Source organism: Epinephelus fuscoguttatus, linkage group LG3, assembly GCF_011397635.1.
Source record: "Epinephelus fuscoguttatus linkage group LG3, E.fuscoguttatus.final_Chr_v1".
Lineage (NCBI taxonomy): Eukaryota > Metazoa > Chordata > Actinopteri > Perciformes > Serranidae > Epinephelus > Epinephelus fuscoguttatus.
Genome location: NC_064754.1, coordinates 28,034,392 through 28,040,391, shown reverse-complemented (window position 1 = coordinate 28,040,391; position 6,000 = coordinate 28,034,392).

Here is a 6,000-nt window from a genome sequence, read left to right as displayed (position 1 = left end):
CCTGAAATGGTTTTCCAACAGTCTTGAAGGAGTTCCCAGAGGTGTTTAGCACTTGTTGGCCCCTTTGCCTTCACTCTGCGGTCCAGCTCACCCCAAACCATCTCCATTGGGTTCAGGTCCGGTGACTGTGGAGGCCAGGTCATCTGCCGCAGCACTCCATCACCCTCCTTCTTGGTCAAATAGCCCTTACACAGCCTGGAGGTGTGTTTGGGGTCATTGTCCTGTTGAAAAATAAATGATCGTCCAACTAAACGCAAACCGGATGGGATGGCATGTTGCTGCAGGATGCTGTGGTAGCCATGCTGGTTCAGTGTGCCTTCAATTTTGAATAAATCCCCAACAGTGTCACCAGCAAAACACCCCCACACCATCACACCTCCTCCTCCATGCTTCACAGTGGGAACCAGGCATGTGGAATCCATCCGTTCACCTTTTCTGCGTCTCACAAAGACACGGCGGTTGGAACCAAAGATCTCAAATTTGGACTCATCAGACCAAAGCACAGGTTTCCACTGGTCTAATGTCCATTCCTTGTGTTTCTTGGCCCAAACAAATCTCTTCTGCTTGTTGCATCTCCTTAGCAGTGGTTTCCTAGCAGCTATTTGACCATGAAGGCCTGATTCGCGCAGTCTCCTCTTAACAGTTGTTCTAGAGATGGGTCTGCTGCTAGAACTCTGTGTGGCATTCATCTGGTCTCTGATCTGAGCTGCTGTTAACTTGCGATTTCTGAGGCTGGTGACTCGGATGAACTTATCCTCAGAAGCAGAGGTGACTCTTGGTCTTCCTTTCCTGGCTCGGTCCTCATGTGTGCCAGTTTCGTTGTAGCGCTTGATGGTTTTTGCGACTCCACTTGGGGACACATTTAAAGTTTTTGTAATTTTCCGGACTGACTGACCTTCATTTCTTAAAGTAATGATGGCCACTCGTTTTTCTTTAGTTAGCTGATTGGTTCTTGCCATAATATGAATTTTAACAGTTGTCCAATAGGGCTGTCGGCTGTGTATTAACCTGACTTCTGCACAACACAACTGATGGTCCCAACCCCATTGATAAAGCAAGAAATTCCACTAATTAACCCTGATAAGGCACACCTGTGAAGTGGAAACCATTTCAGGTGACTACCTCTTGAAGCTCATGGAGAGAATGCCAAGAGTGTGCAAAGCAGTAATCAGAGCAAAGGGTGGCTATTTTGAAGAAACTAGAATATAAAACATGTTTTCAGTTATTTCACCTTTTTTTGTTAAGCACATAACTCCACATGTGTTCATTCATAGTTTTGATGCCTTCAGTGAGAATCTACAATGTAAATAGTCATGAAAATAAAGAAAATGCATTGAATGAGAAGGTGTGTCCAAACTTTTGGCCTGTACTGTATATAGCACTTTAAAGCTGATCCAAAGTGCTTTTACAGCACACAGAAAAAAAAGAACAGAAGCAAACGAGAAGAGAGAAACAAAAATTTGGATGATAATAACAGTAACATAATATCACTTCTGCTATTATTGCACCCAAGTATAGTGGTTTTTTTATACTCTCACCACAGTGTGACAGTAACACCAGCAAAGACAGTCACACTATACGCAGTTAAAAGCAATGGAATAAATTGTGTTTTAAGACGATTCTTAAAAATCTCAGAGGTGGGGGAGAATCGGATGGTGGGAGGAAGACAATTCCAGAGCTTGGGGCAGTGACAGACAAAGTCCTGTCCCCGTAACCCTTAGTCCTTGATCTTGGGACAGACAGAAGTCTTTGATTAGATGATCTCAGTTCTTACCTAGTGTAATTCGGGGGGAGGAACTCTGTAATGGAAGAGGGGTGAGGCTGTTTAACATTTGTAAACAAACATCAGAATCTTAAAATGTATCCTGTAGCTAACAGGCAGCCAGTATGGGGAGGCAAGAATGGGTGCAATCTGCTCCCTCTTTTTTGACCTTATTAAAACTCTTGCTGCTGCAATTTGGATTAGTTGAAAACAGTATAAACAAGAATTAGTAATACCAAAATACAATGAATTGTTATAGTCGACTTTGACTCTCTCTCTGACTTTCTCCAGGTCAGAAATACAGAGAATTAATCTGAGTTTGGACATTGTGCGCATCTGCATGAAACTTAATTTTACTACACTATTGATTTGTCTGTCAGAGCTTCAGAATCAAATATGACTCAAAGATTTTTAAGATGAGATTAAACAGAGGGTACCAAAGGGCCAAAATGAGGAGAAAAAAAATATGGCTGTGGTCCAAATAACATAACAGTAAAATAACAATTAAGTTTTACTCTCATTGAGCAGGAGAAAGTTTGCAGCCATCCAGGATTTGATGTCATAAAGACAGTTATTGAGTTCAGTTAGTTTGCTGGCAATGTTTGGCTCTAAGGGGACGTAGAACTGTGTGTCATCGGCATAACAGTGAAAAGATATATTACGTTTCTGAATAATGTGGCCTAGCGGAAGTAAATGAATGGAGAAGAGAACTGGACCAAGTACGGAACCTTGGGGTACACCACAGGAAATGGGAGCTGAGGAAGAAAATTAGTTACTGATTGAGACAAAGAATGATCTGTTGGATAAATATGAGGAGAACCAGTCTAAATCAGAACAAGAGACCCTCACCCATTCCTTTAATCTGTGAATGGGAATAGAGAGATCTACTGTGTCAAAGGCAGCAGTTAGATCTAGGAGCAAGAGTACAGAGCAGTTAGGAGGAGATCATCAGTTATTCTTAGTGAAGCTGATTCAGTACTCTGAAAAGCTCTGAAACCAGATTGGAATTAAAAAAAAATAGAATGGTGAACATGATAAATTTTACCTGCAAAGTATCAGCATGCTAGAATTGTCTTTGTTAGCATGCTGGCTTTAGCATGCCCATGCACCCAACACATATGTAGCCTACAGTAAAAAACAATGAAATAAAATATAGTGGTAAGAACTATAGTATACAGTCAAAATATTAAATTTTAGCATTTGTTTGTGTTTCATTTCTAACAATGATTTGTTTCTTCATTTACTGGGTTTAGTGCATTTTCACCTTCTCACTCCTCCTCCGGCATCATGAAACCACACAGAGCAGCCATGCCTGTTAAGAATTAATTATTACTTATCAGGACATCATAATATGACTACACATTATGGAAGCCCGTGGCCTGTGGCTGCACATCAAGGTGCAATGCATGGTGCTTTTTGCTTCACTGTTTTCCAATTATGTGATATAACAGAAAAATATAAAGTCGATCCAAGTCAAACGCAAATAATTCCATACAAGCACATATTGGAGAGATAGCAGAGTAGGCAATAGGAGGTAATGAAGTTTATCAGCCTATAAATACCACATAATTGTTATATGATATTATAGGTCATAATTCCACAAGCTAATCTAAAAAGCAATTATGGATGACAAAAGATTCATTTGCTTCTATATTTACAGCTCATATTTGTATGATATTGCTATATTTATAAGACTTAAAATACAAAGCATCAGTCCAGTGTCAAAACTGTTTTCCTGTTTTGTTGCTTTAAATACTGCACCCTGTCTTTGAGAATAAAGGAGACGGAGAAAAGAGAAAAATCACAGGGATATAAAAAGCCTTGTCTAATAGATTGACCTATCGCACATAAAAGGCCTCTAACATTAGCAGAGGGGTGTGTGTGTGTGTGTGTGTGTGTGTGTGTAAAAGGGAGAAAGAATTGCATGAATTTCCTGTCTAAATGTGGATTTTATCTCTTGCAAATGTCTCCCATAAAATGTTATGACAGTTTTTTTTTTCCTTTCCTGTCATTAGTGTTCATTCCTTTTCAATTATTCTCTCTTGTTATCAAACACGCACTGATTCACACACAAATCCACATCGGGCTTCTGTTTGCTTTAGCCAAAAGGTTCAGCTCATCATTTCCTCAGTGATTATTTCTAGCAGCCGGCTTTTGAAATCTGTCCTCTGTGGTCCTGTCAGCAGTCGACCTCAGTACATCAAACAATGAATACTCAAAGGGAGCTGGTCAAACAACAAAGCTAGGTGGTGAAAGTTTGAAAGATTATTAACATAACAAAAAATATTGCCCTATAAAGGGAATATCTTTCAACATAATATGTATTATGTAGTCTTTGTGTCTATTTGAAGTCTCTTCCATCTTTTAATCCGGACTAGATGACTTAATTAAGTTTAACTGGATTAATATTTAATACGCTGGGTACTTACTGAGTACCCTGAGAGTTTAAAACACTGTTCCTCAAGGACTCACTTGTGTCTATACAATGGTGAACTAAGTGTATTCACCTAAGTACTGTACTCAAATACAACATCCAGGCACTTGTGCTTTAGTAGAGTATTTCCATTTCATTCCACCATATAGGAAAAACATATGATGGGCTCATAAAGTAAAATATAATTTATGGATTCAACAGTTTAGAAAATTAGCTCCACTTGACCAACAATAATAGTTAAGTTTAATAAGAGCGGCAGAGGTGGACTGAGGCAAAAAAGAGGCCCGGGAATTTAGTACCTGACTGGCCCACTCAGGGGCCGGGGAGGCGAGTGATGGCGGCAAATGCTAGCGGCGGATGATGGCGGTGGATGCTGGTGGTGGATGATGGCGGTAGATGATGGTGGTGGATGATGCCGGTGGATGATGCCGATGGATGCTGGTGGTGGAACAAGTATGTTCACATATATGTGGGAGACAAAAAAATATACATGTAAACATTATTGAAGGGATAATGACACATCATTTAACCTGAGGCCTTGATTAGAACAAATATGTAATATTTTTAATGTTAGTTAAAATAGTTAGTCTGCAATAGTCGCTTAATAGTGTGAAGACTGGTGAACATGTAAGTCACACTAATAATTATCATAATATAATAATAAACATATCATCACCTTACTGAAGTAGCAATTTCTGCAGCAGATAAGTAAACACAGGTGAAAAGTGTACTATGTAATGTACTATACAGTATGTGTTTTATTCACAAGTACACAATGGTCTCTAAACCAGGTTTAGTAAAAGTTAGTAAAAGGCTATGATGGTCTTGTCTGAATGCTTCAAAAAGATGAGGCTTTAATTCATCCAAAACATTCCAAGTGTTGTGAAAAGAGAACATGTTGAAAAGTAAACACCAACAGTACACATCATCTGAGTCACCATTAAGTTGATTTTATGTAGGCTGCATGTAAGTGAACATATTATTCTGTAACCCTACTAACTGTTAACATATAGTAAATGCACTTTAAATGTCAAAATTTACTTACATGTATTGAAGAACATTCTCCTACATCGTGTTGTTTGATATTTATGTTTTAAATATGCATATATTTCATTTATTCATTCATTCATTCATCTTCTAACTGCTTCATCCTCTTGAGGGTCGCGGGGGGGCTGGAGCCTGGAGACAATTTAGAGTCACCAATTAACCTAGTCCCCAATCTGCATGTCTTTGGACTGTGGGAGGAAGCCGCTGACACGGGGAGAACATGCAAACTCCGCACAGAAGGGCTCCCACGCCCGGGATCGAACCGGCAACCCTCTTGCTGTGAGGCGAGAGTGCTAACCACCACACCACCGTGCTGCCCTATTTCATTTATATTATATAGAAAAATGTTTAACACATTAACCTATGGTGCCTCAGATAAGCACAATTACATGTTCTTAAGTATATACTGAATAAGCACAGGTTAAGTTTTATAAACTGCAAATAATACACTTTAAGAACAACACATTAATACACATTTCCCCTTCACAGTGTATGCCGACTGTCTCAATTTCTATATTATCCAACAATACCCACACAAACAGAATAAAACTGACATTCATTTTAATGTTGATGAATTAGCAAAGGAATATACAGCAGAGCAGCATTTAGCTCACCGGCTTAAGGGAAATAACGTTACACAAGAGATGATGTTAGATCAGATGTTCAGCTATTTTATTAGTTACTTAGCCATGCTGATGTTGGCTAATGCTACTGAGCGCTGTCTGGCTCTAGTAACGTTACACAATAATGACGTTTT